Raw genomic sequence first — 23,310 nt, 5'->3', positions numbered from 1 at the left:
TATCCATGGTAGGGCTGAACAGTTTAAATGTCCTTAAGCTAATTCATTGGTTGGTAAATTTCGCAAAAGTAATATTATTAAGGATAGACGTGCAGTTGGTAAAGATCTTTTCTTACTTCTTTTTCTTCTTTTTTTTTTTTTTTTTTTTTTTTCCAGAGCTGGGGACCGAACCCAGGGCCTTGCGCTTCCTAGGTAAGCGCTCTACCACTGAGCTAAATCCCCAGCCCCCTTACTTCTTTTTCATACCACAATGCATTGCATCATATCAATATATTTGTATTCCCCCCAAATCACTTAGTCCCACATGGCCAGTTTATGCTTCGTTCTCAGCAAATTCTTGCTTGATGCAGGGATGAACACATTTTATTTTATTTTTTTTTATTTTAAACTTGAGTATTTCTTATTTACATTTCGAATGTTATTCCCTTTCCCGGTTTCCGGGCAAACATCCCCCTAATCCCTCCCCCTCCCCTTTGTTATGGGTGTTCCCCTCCCCACCCTCCCCCCATTGCCACCCTCCCCCCATTGCCGCCCTCCCCCCAACAGTCTAGTTCACTGGGGGTTCAGTCTTAGCAGGACCCAGGGCTTCCCCTTCCACTAGTGCTCTTACTAGGATATTCATTGCTACCTATGAAGTCAGAGTCCAGGGTCAGTCCATGTATAGTCTTTAGGTAGTGGCTTAGTCCCTGGAAGCTCTAGTTGCTTGGTATTGTTGTTCATAAGGGGTCTCAAGCCCCTTCAAGCTCTTCCAGTCCTTTCTCTGATTCCTTCAATGGGGGTCCCGTTCTCAGTTCAGTGGTTTGCTGCTGGCATTCGCCTCTGTATTTGCTGTATTCTGGCTGTGTCTCTCAGGAGCGATCTACATCCGGCTCCTGTCGGCCTGCACTTCTTTGCTTCATCCATCTTGTGTAATTGGGTGGCTGTATATGTATGGGCCACATGTGGGGCAGGCTCTGAATGGGTGTTCCTCCTGTCTCTGTTTTAATCTTTGCCTCTCTATTCCCTGCCAAGGGTATTCTTCTTCCCCCTTTTAAAGAAGGAGTGAAGCATTCACATTTTGATCATCCAGCTTGAGTTTCATTTGTTCTAGGCATCTAGGGTAATTCAAGCATTTGGGCTAATAGCCACTTATCAATGAGTGCATACCATGTGTGTTTTTCTGTGATTGGGTTACCTCACTCAGGATATTTTCCAGTTCCAACCATTTGCCTACGAATTTCATAAAGGCATTGTTTTGATAGCTGAGTAATATTCCATTGTGTAGATGTACCACATTTTCTGTATCCATTCCTCTGTTGAAGGTCATCTGGGTTCTTTCCACCTTCTGGCTATTATAAATAAGGCTACTAAGAACATGGTGGAGCACGTGTCTTTTTTATATGTTGGGGCATCTTTTGGGTATATGCCCAAGAGAGGTATAACTGGGTCCTCAGGCAGTTCAATGTCCAATTTTCTGAGGATCCTCCAGACTGATTTCCAGAATGGTTGTACCAGTCTGCAATCCCACCAACAATGGAGGAGTGGATGAACACATTTTAATGTGGGAGAAACTCAAGGGTAAGAGGAAAAGCCGTAATCAGGAAAACATTGGAATTGTTTAGGAACACTAAGGTTGCCAAATCACTTGACAAATATTCTTGAACTCAGCTAGGAGTTTTAGTTTGCCTCTTTAGTGGGCGAGTCTAGAAACTAAACAGAAAGCAGAGCTCTCACATCACCAACAGGAGTTTGCCTTTAATGCCAGTTTCGAAGCCGAGCCACTCAAGACGTGGCTTGCTTCTGCCACAGCTGCTTCCGTGAAGGTGCCTGACCTTGGATGTTCTAAGAATGAACGCTGATGGAGTTCTGTCCCATGTGTCTGAATTGGCTCCAGCCGTCTCCAGACCACAGGGTTCACAGTTTCCTGTCCTTCAAGTAACATTAATACTTCAGTGGGCTCCGTTGTAGGGTGGGTAAACTGGCCGAGTCATCAATCTGTCCACACCACTGCTGAAGAGATCCCTTCCTCAGAACTGGGATCCAAATAGAGAAAACAGCGTATCTGTTTCTTACCCACCTTCTGACAAAAAGCTCAGATCTTACAACAACACCGTTTTACAACACGTAAGAACAATACATCACAACCCTTACTTGCTTGACCGTCTTCCTGTGTAGTACAGGGAGCCCATGCGTGAACATGTTCCATAAACTTGAAGGAGGATGGTTTTTGTTGTGTTTTAGGTGATTTTAGCAGGGATGAGATCCTGGAGGGTGCTCCTCTCTACCCGGAGAAGTGCTGAACAAATCTTTGTGCGTCTGAGGCCTCCTAGATGAAAGCGTCCAGGGCACTAATATGAAACCTCATGAAGTACATGTCTTGGCTGAACGATTTAATTTCTCAGGGACGCTAGGGCAAGGCTGATCGATAGAGAGGAAGCCAAGCTGATAATCTGCTCAAACTTTGCAAAGATGTGCTTTTTGAACTGTGCTTATAAAACACGTTCATCAGGAGATGGACAACAAGTGGCTTCAGGGCACCCAGGTGGGGACACTGATGAGATGCAGCCCAACTCTTTGCTGAGCTCTTGGCTTTGCTTCTGCGTAGGATGTGATATAACTTCCAGGACGGCATGGGAAGGTTGGCATGTGAAGCATGTTTCTGTAAAGCCAAGGGTGTCTCCATCACCAGGGAGGAAGAGCAGTGACGCCTGACGCTTATCACAACCCTTCACACTTGAGATGCACACATCGTGGGTCTTTACATTGAGGTCCCGATGTCAGTCCCTTCTCCCAAACCTCCTAGCTTTACGGTTACTATTTTTGATTAGGTCTTGGTATTAGGAATAGGCCATCTTGCATCGGACAACTTTCATAATAGCAAAAGCCCAGCACCGTCTCTAAAATGATCCTCTGCCCCTTCCTCCTGTAATATTTCCGTAAAGACAGCGCTGAGTGAAATGGACAGTCTGGTTTACCTTCTTTTGTGTTAGCTATGTTTCCTCAAGAATCGTAGTATTTCTTTTCCAATATTCCTCACAGTTCTGAGCTTTACACATAGGAGGTGATAAGGGACCTGAGGTTGAGATCCTCTCTGGATCCCTGATGGAGGGATCATCCTACATCCTCATCCAAGCCAGGGCAAGTGGCGTCCATGAGGCACTATTCCTGGCACTATCCTTGCTGACACACACTGGTCCACTGGGGAAGTTGCCCGTTGCTTAGAGATAGAGGAAAATAGCAACAAATGAGGTTCAAGGATCATGGAATTGGTAATCTTGATCATGGAGTCAGGGCTCCAGTTGGGCAAGGGCTACACAGATGTATATCTCAGAAGATGAAGTGAAGCTGACGGGGGAAGGAGGGAGGGATGGTGTGTATAAGGCAAGAGCCTCTGCAGCTCAGAGTGGTGGTGGTGGCAGCCAGGGTGGTCCACAGCCTTTGTCTGTGCTTACTGTTGGCTTTGCTGCTGGCCGACACTGCATGAGTGATGCATGGCCTGGAAGAGAACAGAATTTGCTCAACTTTGCAAAATCCCCACATCTATTCTAACATCAGCAAAAAAGCCCCCCTCACTTGTCTGTACAGAGAAACGGTTGCTTCAGAATGGACGGTGTCACCTGGGCATTCAAGCATGGCTCCTTGGGAGCTCAGAGTGCTTGGTGCTCTGCTCCTCGGTATTTCCAGGAAAAATCGCTTGCTGTCTGTTGATGTCACGACTAAATATATGCCTGTTGCTAAGGTCTCTGTGACTTTTGTCCGTGAAGACGGTGAGAATGGTCTTGACGGTAAAGAAAGCTCCTTACACTGATGTTGCTTAGCAACCAGAACTCGTTTTCTTCCTAGTCCATTGCTTTAAAAAAAAAATCTAGGTTGTGTTAAATAAATCTGGATCTGAGGCACAGGGCTCCTGTCTGTGTTTCTTGGGATCTTTCTTAGGGTTCAGATTTTGGGCATCAGTACCTGGGTACAGCCTCCTTTTCAGTCTGACCCCCATTTATCTGTTTTTGTTTTCATCTGAGTGCTTTTTGCTTAAGATGTGGTTTGGTGGTGCCTGTCCTGGTTCTTCTGTGCGTGATAACATATGGTCCTGGTGTGTCAGTCAAGACGGCTTAGGTTATAGTCCTGGCTTTACTATGAACCCGAGAGTTTCGAGAAAAAAAATGCTTAGTCTATCAGTGAGGATAAGCTAAGCTATGCTGAAGGAGTAAATCTGCATTTTCACACAACAGAGTCAGTGTCTTGCTTATGCAAAGTCTGACATGAGCAGCCTTCATAGAGTGTTAGCATTTCAGTATGGTGAGGGAGGGGGAGAGAAGAGGGAGGGAGGAAGGAAGAAGGGGAGAGAGGGAGAAAGAGAAGAGGGAAGAAGATTGAGAGATCGATCGATTGGTCGGTTGATTGATTGATTCAGCTTCATTTTATATGGGAACGAACATGTTGCTAGTGTCACAATACAGAGGCCGGAAGTAGGTGGTCACGTGACTGCAAGCTACCTATAGGAACAGGGCATTGGAAAGGAAAGGAGACAGGAGACTTTTGGGGTAGCCAGTGAGCAACAGCTGGTATCGTTTGCCACTTGTGGCATCTTTGACCCTCCATCCATCAGTGACCCAGACAGACTGGGTAATTCCAAGGGTAGCTTTACACTTGTACAGCTCTAGGAGGCTCTGTGTCTTCATGTCACCATGACTCCAGATTAAATGTTCAAACTTCTCCCCTAGTGTAGTTTTGTTTCTAAAGGCAGCCGAGCATCGTCTGCACCCATTCACTTTGTCCCAATGGAGACTCATTTCTGTCACTATAAGAACTATTCCTTGGGCTGGGGGTGGCAGGCACCAACCAGTATGACACAGAGGTGGAAAAGTTAGAAAAACTAAAAGTGCCTGTGCTATGGAGAGAGGCAGAACAGGAGATACCATAGCAGCGACAGGTGAGAGATAACCTAGATGGACATATTGCCTTTGCCCTGTTGGGTCTGCCCCCAAAACTGTGCCCGCCCGGCCACAGAGTCCCCAGGCTCTAGGCTACAATAGAAACCCAAGATGGGGAAAGGTTCACTTTCTCCTCAATGGACCCTCATTGTCTGCGATGCCACCTGAGGCTGTGTTGGCGTCTGTGGTCCATGCTGGTGCCCCAGACCACAATGAAGCTTGAAATCTATGTGGATGTATACAATCTGTGGGCTGCCTGATACTTTGGTGATGTCCTCTGTGGGGCCATCCTGACATGAGTGGCACGTAACTATCTGAGGCCATGTTGAAGCCGGTAGTCTGATGAAACTGCTGAGAGCCATGAGTGGGCCGGTGATCCTATATGGCCGTGTTGATGTCTGAGGCTTGTGTTACCACGGAAGCCCAGCTGGATGTCTGTGTTCTGGGCTGCTGTCTGAAGCCATGTTACTGTCCCAGAGTACAAGAGAGCTGGCCCTGCTCCTCGAGGGAAAACTGGCCCTGTTCCTAACCAGCAGCCTCAAGGTGACACCAGTTGTAGCTTGGGCCCAGTAGAGCTGGCCCCACCCCTGAGGAGAGCTGGCCCTGCCCCTGAGGAGAGCTGGCCCCACCCTTGAGAGCTGGCCCCACCCTTGAGAGCTGGCCCCATCCCTGGGAGGCCCCGCCCTTCCATCCTCTCTTGGGAGGATGGCCACTAAGAATTTAACCCTGCTCCAGTGAGTATATATAGACAACACAAATGAGCTTTTTTTTCTTCTGCCCCACCCCCCCGGGTTTTTTTTCTGGGGCACACGGCGAGCTTCTTACCCAACTCTTAGTCAAGCTGTGAACCGAGAGGGCATCTCCCCAAAGTCAAAAACACTTGGCCATTGATCTTGGACTTTCTGGCTCTATCATTGTTTCTTTCCTGAATAAACCTTTAAAAAAAGGTTTATAGAGCCTACAGATTGTTTTTATTCTGGGATAGGTCTTTTCTCATCATTGGTTTCCCGTGTGTGTGTGTGTGTGTTTGTGTGTGTGTGTGTGTGTGTGTGTGTGTGTTTGTGTGTGTGTGTGTTTGTGTGTGTGTGTGTGTGTAGAGAAGATCTTGTTATGTAGTCAAGGTTTGTCTTGACTTTACTATGTATCCTGCTCTGGCTTTGAGCTCACAGTAATGCCTCAGCTTATGGTTGCGTACCACCATGTCTGACCATAGGTGGTTTCAAAGTAATGAAGATTACTCAGCTCCCTTTCCGTCTAGAGGTGGGTTCCGTGAACTGCAGTCATTTTTGGATCTGAGCATTCTTTTTTTTTTTTTTTTTGGTTCTTTTTTTTCGGAGCTGGGGACCGAACCCAGGGCCTTGCGCTTCCTAGGTAAGCGCTCTACCACTGAACTAAATCCCTAGCCCCCTGAGCATTCTTTTATTCCATCCGTAAGGTCTGGAGGACGGAGTGTAACTTCCAAGTTCAGGCTATAAAGGTCATGCTCCTTTGTCTCGCTCTTGGGACAAACGTTTTTCTTAGAAACGTTTCTTAGAAACGTCCCAAGGTTATTCTAGTCTGAGTTATCCCAGTCAAGGTACTAGACATGAGAGTATAGAATCTGGACGTTCCAGGCTTCCCAGGAAAAGGATGGTGTGGGCGGAGTAGAAAGGATGAGGTGGGCGGAGTAGAAAGGATGAGGTAGGCGGAGTAGAAAGGATGAGGTGGGCGGAGTAGAAAGGATGAGGTGGGCGGAGTAGAAAGGATGGTGTGGGCGGAGTAGAAAGGATGAGGTGGGCGGAGTAGAAAGGATGGTGTGGGCGGAGTAGAAAGGATGAGGTGGGCGGAGTAGAAAGGATGAGGTGGGCGGAGTAGACACAGGCATTCGTTCCCACCTCACCCTTTCTGCACTCTTAATTGATAGGCTCTGTGAGCCTAGTAAGGGTGGTAACCAGGGCAATAGTAATCCCTGGTGCCTTGGACCTGGGAGAGTAATACACTTTCATGGAGATTCTGAAAGGAACTTGACTATGTATTAGTGTGCTTTTTTTTTTTTTGCATATTTACCAGTGGAAAAATTTAAACATATCTAAAAGCAAAATCTATATTTTAGGCATTTTTGTCAATGGGCTACATTAAAAATGATGTAACTTTGTCTAATTATTTCTGCATGAAACTGTCTCCATGAAATAAAGACTTTTGTGCCTGTATGCCACTGTCCCACCTTTAGGAGTCATTTAGAAACATGCAGATTGAACAATTAAAGGCTGCTTTCGATACCAGCATTGACAGAAGCTACAACTTGTTAAATAATTTCTGCCACCCAACCCAACTGGCTCTGCTTGAGTATGGACCTGATGACCTTTCAGTCTCCCGGTACCTACTTGGTACCTCCGTGATGCTGGAGCCTGCACAGGGTTTATTCTTCCTACTTTGTAATGTTTCAAGCTGTCCTGTGGTCAGCAGGAGAGAGTGTTCCCGACTCTATCTACAGAGAGGAAAATCAAGCAACTGTCAAAAGACAAATCTTTCCAGTCTTAGGAATGATACCTGATTTGTTGCAACTTCACAGATAATTAAATGAATGGATGACCTGTGGCTTGGTATGGTGGCCATCGAACACAGCTACTCACAGACACCTGTTAATTCAGACCCTCTCTGTTCCTGCGTATCTGCATGAATATGCACACAGATGCACACAGCCTTACACATAACTTGCACAACAGTTCAAGTTGTTATGTAAAGGAATCTTAGATGCAACCCCGTATTCAGTGAGCTTAGAGTTTTGGTTTCATGATTGTTCTTCAGAAGGCTGACTGAAGGAGCAGGTGGCTGGACACTCATAACTGAGAGACCTTTTATTTTTTCTGTTGTTGGTGTTGGATTTGTGCAGAAGTTGGATTTGTCCAGTCTTTCTGATTAATGCCTTTGAACGGTGTCCAAATGGAAGACGTTGCTATATGCCCAGCACGAGTCACGTCTGGTGAAGTGGGCACTGTGAGTTCCAGAGGTGGTGCAGACAGAATACATTTACAGGAGTAGAAAGTTGAGGTTGGAAGGAAGCCTGCCTTCAGAATAAGCTGAGTGACAACAAGCGCACAGTGACCTCTGTGCCTCTGTGCATGTCAATGCTCTCCACTTCTGTTGCCTGTGTGCATGCGGAAGACCAGCTCTAATGTATGTCTTTACAGATTGACTTCTTCTTCTTCTTCTTCTTCTTCTTCTTCTTCTTCTTCTTCTTCTTCTTCTTCTTCTTCTTCTTCTTCTTCTTCTTCTTCTTCTCCTCCTCCTCCTCCTCCTCCTCCTCCTCCTCCTCCTCCTCCTCCTCCTCCTCCTCCTCCTCCTTTTTTCTTTTTTTCGGAGCTGGGGACCGAACCCAGGGCCTTGCGCTTGCTAGGCAAGCGCTCTACCACTGAGCTAAATCCCCAACCCTACAGATTGACTTTTATAGGCATTGGTATATTTGCTGTCTGGAGCCAATTGCTTGTCCAGTTTTAACTACGCATCATTGGCATCAAATACTTGGGTTTGACAATTACTCCCTGAATGTTTTGCTCATTCTACATTGTGGAAGTTGGTGTGGCCACAGAGGCTGGTGGAAGAGAACACCACAGAGATACCCAGGAAAGGTAAACCTCCAGGCAGCAGAAGGAGCAACTAAAGGTTGTGGGGCCCACAGAAACCTATTTTAGGAAAAAAATAGAGTAAGACTGGCATCTGAACTGGATCTGGTGGCATCTGCCGGTCATCCCAGTAACTAGTGTCACCCTCAATGGGTGAAGAAGGGGGATTCTGTTATCAAGGTTGTCTGGGATATAGAGTAATCTCAAGGCCAGTCTGAGTAGCTTATGAGATGCTATTTCAAAATAAAAAGAAAAGAAAAGAGAGATGGCTGAATGAACAAAGGGCAGAGACACCCTGGGATCCAGCAGGGCTGAGCAGTGGCAAAGTTTGGCTTTTAAACGTTCTTTTAAAAATATCTTATGGTTTATTAGAATGGTTCCAATGTAATTAGTGAAACTTTGGATTAAAACCAAATCTCGCCAAATAGAATGGGAACTAGAAATTAAGGTTTATCTCTTAATTTAATGGGACTGTGGACACGGCCAGACAGGGCTGAGCAGTGGCTGGGAATGAAGGTAGAGAGACTGGATTTGTTCCTCTCCTTGCTGTTGAAAAAGAATGACTGAGAAGCAATTTAAGAAAGGTTTGTTCCGGCTTACCGTTTGAGGGACTCTGATCCATCACGGTGGGGAAGGCATGGAGACAAGAGTGAAGCCGGCCGATCATGCTGCATCAGCGACCAGGAGACTGAAAATACGCAGGAAGTACGTATGAGCTACAAGACCTCAGGACCCGCCCCCAGTGACCCACCCTCCAATAAGGCTCTACCCCCTAAAGGTTCCACAACCTCCCCAAGTAGTGCTACCCCACTGGGGCTTGAGCGTTCAAACACACAAACCCATGGGGGAGAGGCGCTATTTCATGTTTAAAACACTACAGGAAAGGAGACACTGTGCAGGGCATAGGGAGAAGAATGGGACCTGGAGGAGTGTTGGGGAACCATGACGGTAGGAATGAGAAGGTATGAGAAGCCCGTTAGAGAACAGACTGTGGGGCTCTGCGTGGCCCAAGTGGCCGGAGGATGAGAATCCCCAGGAGGCAAGTGGTCTATTGTCACAAGGCATGGTTGCCCAGTGTTCTATCCCAAGTTTCCTGCACACCACAGTGCTATGGTGGCTCTGCCTTAAGCTTCATGAAAACTCAACCCAAGTCTATAAATACTTTGTCGGGAAGTCAAATGAGCCACATCCGAGGCTGGCTCTTTGTACTGCCAAAGAGGCGCGAGAAAGAGGTCCAAGAAAACTCACTCACCCGTTGTTCAGTGAGAAGTACTCAGGACAGGCTTAGATGTGGTGATAGGAGTTTTCAGGTAAGAGTGAGTCTCCACAGACTTACTCAGGCATTGTCGGGGATTCGCTGTAGACATAAGTGGGTTTAAGTAGAAATGTATATTGGCTTCCAACTCTACCTTTCCTATGCTGGGGCTGTGTGTAACAATAATTCCTTGGTGATGTTCTAGGATGGAATCAAGACCTTGGCGTGAACGCTAGGTTTTCTGAAGCTGAGATACTAACTTACTTTGGAGCCGTGACTTTTTGGGGGGTTACATTTTGCTTTGTTTTATTCATAGTCATTTTGGGATGGCTGCCCATAAACAAACAGATGAAGAAACAAATGGGAACGCTTACAAATCAGCTCCTCTTGAGATACTGACTTTGGCCGGGCTGGCTAATGGTACGGGGTTATGATGAGAATTCCTCTCATTCTTGGCCCCAAAGCACATTTTGTCACACATGATTTATTGGAGTGTTTGGCTTCCTTAATATCCCCCGCACTGGAAATTGCTGTGTTTGGCAATGCACTGCTTAAGTTTAAATTAGGAATTTGTTTCTATCAGCTTGATCAAGGGTTGGAGGAAGCCCTATAATTTGTCTTCTGGAAAATAACACAAACTATGTTTCTCTGGAGATGAATCTTTCAACACAGTGTCTGTGGGTGGGGGTCTACTACGTGCAAGGAAACCTTCCAGTGCTGAGAGAGGACTTGAGATGCTGGCTCTGTTTCTAAGGGGTCGCTCGAGATCGTGCCCAGAAAGAGGATAAAAGACCCATGGGGCAGTTAGCGTGAGAAGTTAGATGAGTCAGAGAGGTAGGAGGTATTCACTGACCTAAGGAGAGATGAGTCAAAGTACTGATGGCGGTGGAGAGGGAGGGAGGGAGGGAGAGAGAGGGGAGGGAGGGGCAGAGACAGAGACAGAGACAGAGACAGAGACACAGAGCCATTAGACACTGTTGAGTTAGAAAGTGCTTACAAAGGCATCCTTTCCATTTTAGCAGCTTTATTGAGTAAGAACTGGCACCAGTTAGGAATATATATTAAAAGTGTAAAAGTACAGTATGTTTTGGCCCATGTACATACCCATTAAATCATCACCAAGATCCAAGAACTAAGGAAGCTTAGCACCCAACATTTTCCCCGCTCCTGTTTGTGATGGCCTTGTCATCCTTCCACCTGCAGAGACTCATCCTTTTCCCTGGGTCATTTTCCTTTGCACTTGCTGGATTCTTTTCTCTGCCGTCTGTTACATGGGACAATTATTTTGAAAATTCCTCCAGGTTATCATCTGTATCAGTAGCTCCTTCTTTTAAAGTTGTTGAATAGTGAACGTTCATCTTGATGTGTCACACTGTCCTGTTGCTATACCCGTCGATGGTTAGCTGGTTGTTTTCAGTTTGGGGCCGCTACAGATTAAAGATGCGATATTGATTCACAAACGGTTGATGGACACATGTTTCTGTGGTTTTGGTTGATGAACAGTTACTTGGGTGGTTTGAGTAGGAATGGCCTCCATAGGCTCATGTGTTTGAATGCTTGGCCATAGGGTGTGGCATTATTAGGACATGTAGCCTTGTTGGAGGAATATATCATGATGGGGATGAGCTTTGAAGCCTCCTATGCTCAAGCTGTACCCAGTGTGGTATAAAGTCTCCTGGTGTCTATGGATCAAGATGTAGAATTCTCAGCTCCTTCTATAGCAGCATGTTTGGACATTTCCATGTTTCCTGCCATGATGATAATGGACTAAACCCCTGAAACTGTAAGTCAGTTCCATTGAAATGTTTTCGTTTTTGAGAGTTGCCTTGGTGATGGTGTCTCTTCACAGCAATAAAACCCTAGTTAAGGCAGAATTTGGTATCAGGAGGGGGGATATTGCTGTCATAGACTCGACCATGCTTTTGTATGGAGGGATGTAGGCTTTGGGAACTTCGGGTTAGGAAGGCAGTGGAATGCTTTAAGGAGAGCTTCATGGATCATCCTAGTAGGAATATGGAAGGCAGTGGTGCTGAGGGTAATTTCACTGTGGGGGCCTGACTTAAGAGGTTTCAGAGGAGAAGACTTAAAAGAGTTGCCTTGGTCATGGGGTCTCATTACAGAAATAAAACTCAAACTAAGACAGAAGTATATGTTTTGACAGGTGAAATGTCAATTCAAATATCTTCCTGCCTTTTGAGCAAGTTGGTGTTTTCTTATCATTGACCTTGTGGCTTTCTTTGTGGTGATGGGGTAGAACTTAGGACCTGTTTGCTAAGAGAGCACTTTACTACTAAGCTATATTCTCAGATTTTTTGAAGAAAGGACTTCAGGTAGATGGACTGTTCTTGAGCTGTGAAGCTGAAGAGAACCTTGAACTCTTGATTCTCCTGTTGGTCTCTACTCCTAAGTGGTGGATTACTGGCATGCATCTGACATGTAGCTGAATTGTGAGATTTTATGTATCCTGGGTCCAAGAGCTATGTCACACGTATGGCTCATCCCTCCAGTTTAGCTTAGGTTTTGATTCTTTCAGTATTTTTTTTGAGGAACAAAAAATAGGGTTGATGAAATCCAGTTCATAAAGTTTTAAAATCTTCCAAATTGTGCTTTTGGTATCATACCCCAAAATGCCCCAGGGACCCCCATAATGGAGGGGAGAACAGACTCCCATAGTTGATCTTCTGGCCACCCTTGTACTCCTCTATGGTACTTGAATGCATGCATGAGTGTTATATTCAATATATATATATATATAAACAAATATATAAACACAATCTAATAAGCCATCTTCGGCTAACCCAAAGCTAAGTCTTTCTTCAACAAATTTTGTAGTTTTTAGGTTTTGCCCTAGGGGATGTATGGTTGGTTTTGAGTCCTGAATTAAATTCTAGTAAAGCAGGAGGAAGGATGTGAGAGAAAAGTACAGAAGGCAGTGGTGGCCATTGTGATCTGGCCGGGGCAGATGGTCAGTGTGGGCAGAATTGGAGGACCACAGCTCTTGTCTCCAGAACCACAGTATCCTATCAGTTCCACAGACATACTAAGCTCCCTTTCTGCCTTAGTATCTCAAGCGCACCAATCCCTAGTCCTAGAATGAATTGCCCTTCCATTTACCTGGACAGCCTGGGCCAAGTGTCTCTCATCCAGGCCTGATTTGGATGTCTAAGTCAGGCTTCACGTTGCACAACTCTGTTCTGTGTGGATGTTGCCCTCAGAGTGGAACAGCGTTGTGATGCCCCTCCTAACTAGATCGAGAACCTCCTTACATGCCTGCCAGAGACACCCACCTTTTCTCTGTGGTGTTTATCATGGCATTGACGTATTGCCTTTGCATATCCGGCCCTCATTATATCTTTGAGGTCAGGTCTGTGTCTCCGCTGTTAGCATAGTGCCATGACTGCTCTCTGAAGGAGGATGAAGCAAGCATAGCATTTGCCCCTGGGGTCAGATTGTAGAGCATCTAGAACGTTAGGCAAGGCAACTTCAACATTGTTAGGGCATTTGGGTTCCATGTAAAGGATCTAGACAGGGAGAGTGGTTGAATCACTAACTTAGGTTTAGGTCTAGAAATATGTCTGAGCGTGAGGGTGCTTACTTAGTGTGTATTCAATCCCCGATATCACACTAGAAGCAAACAAATGGTGAACCATCTCAAGTTGTAGCTGTAGCTTGCTACACAGAAAGTCTAAGGTGGAGCCAACCTCTACTGAACATTTACTCCCTTTCCCACCACAATAAGGTTGAAATCTCCATGGTCAAACAATCATACTCCAGAGACCGTCTGCCTAGGATTAAAATGAGAATGCTCCAGGGACTGTCTAAAAATAAGAAAACACAAGTTTCCTGGAAAATAGCATGTACTTAATGTTATTTATTTATTTAGACTAGAAAAATTCAGCGTAAAGTACAAGTGACAAAATTTACTGATATTGAATACATGTGAGAACTTGGGTCAGCAGGATCTCATGTGTGGCTTAGGGGTGTCATTAATTATAGCACCCCTGGAAAGTTGGCTATCATGTTTATATTATTAATTAATTAAGTGTTTTAGATTTCAAGAATATGTGTGTGTAAGAATTTAAGTGTGTGTATGTGCTCGTGTGTGTGTGTGTGTGTGTGTGTGTGTGTGTAGGGGTTGATGGGTAGGTTGGTAGATGTGTATATGTCAGGCTTCATGTGGAGGTGAGAATGCTGCCCTCGGGAGTTGGTGGCCCCTATGTGGGTCCTCAGGATCAAACTCGGATTGTCAGGGTTGGTGGCAGGTGTCTTTACCCAGTCCCCATTTATTTTTTACACTTAAACTCTCACTAACTTGGGCGAAAGGCTGCACTGGCGGGTATGTGTTCAGGTACACTCATGTTCTCGCCATGATGGTAGGCATGTGGGGGTTTTTATACATACCCCGTTTGTAAGAGTAAAAAGAGTTGTACCAGATGTCTGTACAGGGCATTCTGGTAATGTTCCCTGCTGTGTCACTTTTCTTTGTCGAGTGAGGTGGGGTTTGGATTTCGGAGAGAGTAGACGTCTATCTTTATTCCATAGCTGACCTCGGCCGAAGCGTTTCATCTGCATGCAGTGGTCCCTAATGTTTATGGGTAGAGGCTTTTGATCCCATTCCCCAGGACATAGAACTCATTATAAATAGAAAATCATATCTCAAAAGGAACCATGGGTATGGCTGTCATCACAACAGGGGTCACATATCTAGAAAGTCGCTGAAGCTTTTGACAGCTGTAGATTTTGGCATATGCTTTGAAATAGCTCTTCATGTTTTAATATACATATTAAAAACCATGGTGTCTTTTTATCCCCAGAATACTGTTTTTTTTTTTTCACAGTTTGTGTGTTTTGTCCAGTATTAATCTGACACGACGTGGCTCCATTTCCTTCTTTGACCTTTAAATCCTAGCCTCTCAGAAGCCTTTTCAGACTTTCCGAGTTACTTTGTTTCAATGCGTTTGAGTTGAGTTTCGCTTTGAGTTTCAATGTCTAACGTTCTCCTTCTAACAAAAGGGGGGCTGTCCCATTTACACTTTTTAGTATGACAGATGTATTCAGCTTCTGCACTAGTAGTTTAGGCCTGTCTCACACACTTTGAATGTATTGTTGCTCAACTTGTAAATGCAGTTAAATAAATAAACAAAGTAAACATCTTGCGTTACTAGGCATAAAGCTAGGTTCACGAACCCACACACCTGGGCCTCATGCTTGCTAAGGCAAATGTTTACTAATGGAGCTGGGTTAGCCCCAGCCCAGGGTTTAACTTTTGCCCAATCAAATTTTCTCTTTCTCTTGTAAGTATGCGTTTGTCCTGTGACTTATTTATGTCTGTGTCGACGTCCGCACCCTGTCCGTAGACTGTCTGGGTATTTATTAGATGTTATAAGCTCTTTAGAATCAATCTCTACCAACACCCTGTTTGTTTTCAAATCTGTGAATGAATGCTGCTTCTCGCGTTCTTTCTTCTTTTCTGTTTTTCAACTTCTGTGTTGTCAGAATATCCAGTGCTCGGCCTTTACTCTGCCTTTGTTTTCTCTGGCCAAGGTTCCTTCTGTTCTCACAGGTTTTGCTGCTTCCTCAGACGTCTTGTGGTTTGTTAACCTCCATCCCGCACCTTAGCCCCGCCCCTGCCACAGATGCAGCACCTGGAGAAGGCTGGTTTCGGTGGCAACATTCCCAGAATTCACTGCACGGCATAGGCCTTGGACTATTTTCTGTTTGTCAACCTGTAAGATTATTTGTGCTCATCCCTTTTTCTAAAAGTCTTGTGAAGTTCTTGTGCCTCTCAGGATCGATCGTTGCCATGGAGATGTCTAAATTAGTTGGATATTTTTCCGTTGGAAATGATTTATTTACCTGGCTTTCAAAGCATTATTTTCTTATTTTTGAAATTCAGTAAGCTGGGGTATGTGATAATACCGAACACAGCCGGTCAGTTTTTTTTTTTCTGGTATATGACATCCTCTTATTATGTAAATTCAACATGTCTTATTTTTGGGAATTATTAGCTTTACCTTTTTTCCTTTGCATTGTTTTGATGTTTCAGATGTCCCCAGTTTTGTTTTGTTTTTTGAGACAGAGTTTCATTGTGCAGCTTGGCGGTCCTGAAACTTGCTCTGTAGACTAGGTTAGCCTGTAATTCACAGAGATCCCTCTGCCTCTGCCTCCAAGTGCTGGGACTAAAGGTATGTGACGCCACGACTTTCAGTGTCCAATTTCCCCCTAAGCCATCACTGTCTTTAGTGGCCTAGGCAGCGTCTCTCTGACGCTTCCATACATACGGGTGCATTTGTGGTGTCCTGCGTCCTTCTGAGATGAGCTGGCTGACCTTTATTCATTCCCTGTTTTTTATACCTAATTGTTTGGGAGGAGCAAATCGACTCATTAGAACTTTCAAATTGCCTGTGTTTGCTTTCTGTTCCTGTCTGCTTCTGGATGGTAAGTGTTCTATCTGTGGCTGTTTTCTTCTTTCCCTCTTCCTACCATAGGCTACTGTGAGTAGTTCTCTCTTTTCCTACCATGGGCTACTGTGAATACTTCCTGAGACAGTTCCTTTTGATCCTCTGATTAGCTACCTTTGAGGGAAGTGTACTTTTCTGGGATCAGCAACCTTTGGGGGTTTTTGTTGGGAAGAGCATGGGACTAGACCTTTCCTGATCACCCCTGACTCTTACTGGCTGGTCCTTTAATCCTTACCTCTTCCCAGCCCATGGGGAACTCGGAGTAGAATATTTGTTTGCTGGTTACTACAGTAACAAGCTGTAACCGCCCTGGTCAGTGTGGTTTCTCATTCTCAACATTAGCTTTAGTAGCAGCTTTGTGCCCCTGCTCTACTGCTGCAAACAAGCTCTTCTCTCTGCTCTTCCTCTCTGCTCACCAGGGTGTTTCTTATCACCAAGAAACATGTTCTGGCCTTTAACCCAAGACCCAAGGCCACAGCATCATCTCCTCCCCTTTCTACTACAGGTAACCCCACTTGCTCTATTTTTGTTGGACCACCCATCTGGTTAGTAGTGTGGGGGCATTCTCCTGACTGATTAATAAAAGAAAAAAAATGAAGTTTTCACTAAAAGAAAAATTTCCCTTCTTATTACCTTCAAGTGATTCTCAAGGAAGATAGTCTGACTTTAAGACCATCTCTCATTTTAAATAACCTTTTTAAGTTGACTTTTTGAGAATTGTATACAATATATTCATGACCTAGTATCAAAATACCCTGTAAATTTGTATCTCTAGGTATGATCATATTCACCCACCCCTAACTCCTCTCCTCTCTACCGCACCTTTCTAACCTCCCAACCCCACGTCACTCCCTCCCATTTTGTCCCATTGTCTCTTATGTACTCTTGGGTGTGGGACCATCTGTTAAAGTGTGGTTAACCTACCAGAGACCACACCCTTGAAGAAAACAGATTCCACTTCTCTTCAAAGCCATCAACTATCCATGTCTCCTCAGTCAGCAGGGAAGACTTATGAGCCTCTGCCACCTTCAGACTAGAATGTTGACTGTCTTGATCTCATACAGGTAACCAGAGCTACTTCTAATTCACAAGTGTGGTCATAACCAGAAGACACTGTTTGGTTCTGGTTCTCTCTGACCTCTGACTCTTGCAATGCTTCTACCCTTCTTCCAAGACAGTCCTTGTTCCAGACAGTCCTTGTGCCGTGGTAGGGCTTGGGCACTGATATGCGTGCCTCATTTGTGGTTGAGTACTCTTGCATTTTAACCTCTATACTTTGACCAGCTGTGAGTTTCTGTCTTAACTGCTGCCCACTGCACAAAGAAACTTTCCGGATGAAGTCTGGGAGCTGCACTAACCTGTGTGTAGAGAGATACAAATTCTGTGGGTAGAGATACAAATTTAGAGGGTATTTTGATACAATGTTTCTTAGCAGAATAATAGTAGAGGGTTCTGCCATTGCTAGCAGAGTTAGCTCCCCAATCAGATTGTTCTTCAGATTTTCTCTACCCCATATCTTTTCCTGTCATGGAGCAAGACCTTAAATCCATTCAGAAAGCACTTGGTGGTCACCATACATTCATGACACAAGCACACACACCCATGGGTGTTCATTGTTGGACCAGTCATTATTGTAGTTCACAGGATTCACAGCGGTGTAAGACTGTTGAAGCTCCTCCACCTCTCAGAAGCCCACATAGCACTTTTCAGGACTCCGAGAGCCAGTCAGCATGGAGGAAACTTCCTTAAAACCACCATCCTAGAAGTTCAACACAGGAATTTAAAGCAGGTGGGCTATTTGTAGCACTGTATTTCAAGATATCTGTCAGCCGGTTTTGATGACAAAGCCATTTTCAAAGGCAACATAATGACCAATATCTTAATCTTACTTAGAAAGAAAAGGGCATCAAAATAACTATTGTAGATGAGTTCAAACAAAACAAGAACTTTCAGACCATATTAAAGTGTGCATGAAATGTCTCCTATGAATTTTTTAATGTCCTTAGTCATATTATGGAAAGGGTGTGGCTCCAGATGGGAGGAAGGGGGGGAGAATCTGGGAGGAGTAGGGGGAGTGGAAACTGTAATCAAAATATATTGTAAGAAAAAACTATTTTTAATAAAAGAAAAATCTAAATATTTACTTACCATTTGGGTTTAAAATGCATGAAATGTGTTCTATAGCAGGAAGCTAACAACACATGGAAGGACTTCTCTGAAGTTTAACTAAACTGAAGGCAGTTTGATGTGAGCCGGTTCTGCTTTGCCTTCCTAAATCAACCTCCGCAGACCTCATACATTTAAATTGGGAGTGTTGATTTATAGTGTGAAAGCTGGCTGATTAGCTGAGACATTTGTGGCAACTTTTAATGAAAGGATAGATTCTCACGAAGAATTACCTATTTGATTAAACCATTGTTAGGGAGAAAATAAGACCGGTCCTGAGTCATTTGAAATGTAGAATGTAACTCTGTGGGAGCAGTGGTTTCTTTGGTTAAGGGTATCTTATTAAAGTTTGCTTTTTGTACTTTAAAAAGAGAAAAATGACTGTAGGAATTTTTGTCCCGAGGTGCTCTAGCTGTTGCAGATGTTTTAGGAGCTTCTCTTGTCTCTACCCTTCAAAGAACAAAAAAACCAGGTTGCTTAAAACAAAACTAAACAAAACAAAAAACAACAGCCCAAGTGTGGCTGGCATATTTATGCGTCATTAATTCTCTGCAGTTGATGTACATGCTTCTCTCACTTGCAGATGCCCTTGCCTACCATGAGAGTGCATGCAGAGCAAACGAGTGGACAAAGCAGTCCCTCGGTCTGTCTTCCTGGGCTTGCTCACGGACGTATCTGTGCATTCTCTCATTTTCTTCCCTCCAGTGTTGTGCCAGCTGAACTTAGGGATTTAACTTGATAAAGAAGATTCAGTGTAGTCTCAGGGCTTGAGACAATGGGAGTGAAAAACTACTAGAGACTGGTGGGCATGGTTCATTAGTAATTACTATACAAAGCGTAAGGAGTGGAGGCAGGGAAATGGACCTGGAGTGTGTGTGTGTGTGTGTGTGTGTGTGTGTGTGTGTGTGCGTGCATGTGTGTGCATGTGTGTGCATGTGTATACATGTGTTTACATGTGTGTGAATGCATGTACAAGAGTGTGTGTTGCTATAGATGTGTGTGTCTGTATCTGTAGGTGTGCATGGTGCATATGTGTTAGCATGTGTGTTCACACGTGTCTGTGCGTGTGTCTATATGTGTGTGAGTGTGTGTATCTGTAGGTGTGTGTACGTATGCATGTGAGTGTGTCTGTAGGTATGCATGCATGTATGTATCAGTAGGTGTGCATGTGTATGCATATGTAAGAGTGTGTGTTTCCCCTAAAGAAGTGTTCAACATCTTTAGTCATAAGGGAAATGCAAATCAAAACAACCCTGAGATTTCACCTCACACCAGTGAGAATGGCTAAGATCAGAAACTCAGGTGACAACAAATGCTGGTGAGAATGTGGAGAAAGAGGAATACTCCTCCATTGTTGGTGGGATTGCAGACTGGTACAACCATTCTGGAAATCAGTCTGGAGGTTCCTCAGAAAATTGGACATTGAACTACCTGAGGATCCAGCTATACTTCTCTTGGGCATATACCCAAAAGATGCCCCAACATATAAAAAAGACACATGCTCCACCATGTTCATAGTATCCTTATTTATAATAGCCAGAAGCTGGAAAGAACCCAGATGCCCTTCAACAGAGGAATGGATACAGAAAATGTGGTACATCTACACAATGGAATATTACTCAGCTATCAAAACAATGCCTTTATGAAATTTGTAGGCAAATGGTTGGAACTGGAAAATATCATCCTGAGTGAGGTAACCCAATCACAGAAAAACACACATGGTATGCACTCATTGATAAGTGGCTATTAGCCCAAATGCTTGAATTACCCTAGAAGCCTAGAACAAATGAAACTCAAGACGGATGATCAAAATGTGAATGCCTCACTCCTTCTCTAAAAGGGGAACAAGAATACCCTTGGCAGGGAATAGAGAGGCAAAGATTAAAACAGACACAGAAGGAACACTCATTCAGAGTCTGCCCCATATGTGGCCCATACATATACAGCCACCCAATTAGACAAGATGGATGAAGCAAAGAAGTGCAGGCCGACAGGAGCCGGATGTAGATCTCTCCTGAGAGACACAGTCAGAATACAGCAAATACAGAGGCGAATGCCAGCAGCAAACCACTGAACTGAGAATGGGACCCCCATTGAAGGAATCAGAGAAAGAACTGGAAGAGCTTGAAGGGGCTTGAGACCCCTTATGAACAACAATGCCAAGCAACCAGAGCTTCCAGGGACTAAGCCACTACCTAAAGACTATACATGGACTGACCCTGGACTCTGACCTCATAGGTAGCAATGAATATCCTAGTAAGATCACCAGTGGAAGGGGAAGCCCTTGGTCCTGCTAAGACTGAACCCCCAGTGAACGTGATTGTTGGGGGGAGAGCAGCAATGGGGGGAGGATGGGGAGGGGAACACCCATAAAGAAGGGGAGGGGGAGGGATTAGGGGGATGTTTGCCCGGAAACCGGGAAAGGGAATAACACTTGAAATGTAAATAAGAAATACTCAAGTTAATAAAAACAAAAAATGCTTAAAAAAAAGTGTGTGTTTCCATAAATGTATGTGCATGTGTGTATCTGTAGGTGTGCATGTGTGTTTGTATGTGTGTGAGTGTGTGTATGTGTGTATTTGTAGTTGTGCATTTGTGTGTGAGTGTGTGAGTGAGTGTCTCTGTGAGAATATGAATGTGTGAGTATGCATGTGTGTGTATCTGTGAGGATGCATGCATGTGTGTATCTGTGTGTATCTGTGTGTGTGTGTGTGTGTGTGTGTGTGTGTGTGTGTGTGTAAGCTAGAGTTGCTACTGGCTGTCACTTCTTTTTCTTCATGTATTTTTGGGAGACAGGGTTTCTCATTCAGACTTGGGACTCGATAAATAGGCTAGAGAGGATGGCCAGCAACCCCCAGGATCTGCTTGTCTCTTTCTCCCCCTTTCTCTCTAAGTCCTTCATTATTAGAGTTCTTCCATTTTGAATTTTATATCAGCAAACAGTCACGAGACTGGAGTTGTCTTCTCCATCATTTGGTACAGAACATAGGTGGGAATTGGCTTATTTTAATGAACAATCAAAATGTCTCACTCAAGAACAGTTGGTTTCTTCAGAGAACTTATTTTAGCACAGCACACCATAAAACAGTTGTAAGGATAAATTAGTATGTATGGTTTGCTCCTGGAACACTTTGTCCATAGTGGGAGTGAATTGTGAAAAGATTTTATTTTTTTTCTTCCTTCCTGCTTCTGTATTTCAACAATGATGTATCCAATCTTTTAGCCATGCTTTAAGTTGGTCCCACTGTTTTTCTGGTCACTTTCAGGTTTTGCTTGCATATATTACAGACTCCAGAATATTTTAGTTATCAAAATTGTTGATCTTGGCTGGATATTGTTGTGCGTATGCTTTTAATCTCAACACTCAGGAGACAGAGGCAAGAGGCTGTCTGTGAGTTCCAGGACATCCAAGGTTACACAGAGAAACCCTTTCTCAAAAGAAATGTTGAGTTTAATCAGTTTACATAGTCAAACTCAATTTTCCCCTACCCAATGCAAAAAATTCTGATTTTTCACTTTAGCTCCACTTTGAAATGTGCTGGAAATTTATCATGAGGAAAAGGAAGTGAGGGCATATTTGGTACATTTACTTCTTGCTGTGGTTTGAATTCTGAGTCTCTCTCAAATATGGGTGTTGACATCTGAACTGCCAAGGATGGTATTAGGAGTCAGGCCTTTGGGATGTTATGTTACAAGGGCCCACACTAATGGATAGCACTTAGACCCATATAAAAGAGTCCTGCACCTTTGTAAGAGGTAGAGGTTTGACCTCTGGTATTTCCCCATCACTGTCTTCCACATTCACTGTCCATCTCTAACAGTGTTGGAAGAAAGGACCAGGAGCAGCAGGTAAACGCTAATGGATCTTGTGCCAGTGTCACCTTGTCCTGGTGTCTGGGAGTTTTGTGTGCTCAGATATTGACTCCTGCACTTGTGAAGTGTCTGGGTGGTTCTCCTGTTGAGACTACCAGAGACAGATCCTTTCTCTCTTTCTTCATATGAAGATGCTAGGATAAAGTGTCAAGTAAGCCTTCACCAGAAGTGTCTACTGAACCCAACTGTGCCTTCTTGACCTTGAACTTTCTAGCTGTTCTGTGAGTAATACATTTCTGCTGCATATGGACCACCCAGCATATTGTAGTCTGTTACAGCAGTCCGAAAGGACTAAGATACTCCCCTCTCTCTACTTCCTCTGTACCTCCTCGATGGCACCTTCAGGCTTAAGACCAGAGGAGAGAGACTGGTGCAAAGGGCAGAGTCTCCACATGGGAGACTATCTGGATGGCCAAACAAGGACAGAAGGCTTCAGTGGCCACACCCACTGTGAAGTAGAGCTTCCCAGACTGTGTCATGAAAGGTAGTTGGGAGCAGCTGAAGGGACCCATCTCCAGAGATCTGTTCAACAGGGCCAGCTCTAATAAGAGAGCGCCCTGAAGGATACTCGTTATAACTGGAAGATAAGGATAATTTGGTTTCACAGGGCTGTGTCAGAGGGGCAGAGACAGGTAGTAGTCAGTAGGTAGTCTCTACTGAGGAGACCACCTAGACCCTTCAAAAGTGTGGAGTTAGCACCTGGGCACACACCTCTCCTGGACACCAGCCTGAAGTGATATCAGCACAAGATGAGGTAAAACTATGTCTTCTAGGCATGAGGAACCACTGCACTCATGGCCACACAGCAGCTGTGGCTGCCTGCATGCACCCTGCACAGGACCAAACCAGTCAACACTCTAGCAGGGAGAGGGATGGGGCTGGGCTGAGCAGCCTTACCTCTTAGCTGAGGAGCTGTTGATAGAACCAGTTTCCTTTGGGTGGTCCCTGGTAGGGTTTCCAGCCATGCTCTGATTTATGGCCTTGTACCCACACATATACAAATTAGCGGACTTAAAAAGAAAAGGAGGACCCAGAGTTGGGAA

The 23,310-nt window shown here is 44.5% G+C and overlaps 1 long non-coding RNA gene across 1 annotated transcript in view; it reads right to left on the bottom strand.

Moving 5' to 3' along the window:
- Positions 1-17,275, bottom strand: part of LOC108352981 (uncharacterized) — a 59,806-nt gene extending 42,531 nt beyond the window's left edge. The window contains exons 1-4 of the long non-coding RNA XR_001841471.3: positions 17,153-17,275; positions 16,049-16,121; positions 9,765-9,869; positions 9,113-9,200 (exon numbers count right to left, since the gene is read on the bottom strand). This is a non-coding gene — a long non-coding RNA (uncharacterized LOC108352981). The remainder of the gene's footprint in view (positions 1-9,112; positions 9,201-9,764; positions 9,870-16,048; positions 16,122-17,152) is intronic.
- Between the last annotated feature and the right edge of the window lie 6,035 nt (positions 17,276-23,310).

Source organism: Rattus norvegicus, chromosome 15, assembly GCF_036323735.1.
Source record: "Rattus norvegicus strain BN/NHsdMcwi chromosome 15, GRCr8, whole genome shotgun sequence".
Taxonomy (NCBI): domain Eukaryota; kingdom Metazoa; phylum Chordata; class Mammalia; order Rodentia; family Muridae; genus Rattus; species Rattus norvegicus.
The sequence above is the reverse complement of the archived record's forward strand: the minus strand, read 5'-3'. Positions and strand labels throughout refer to the sequence as shown.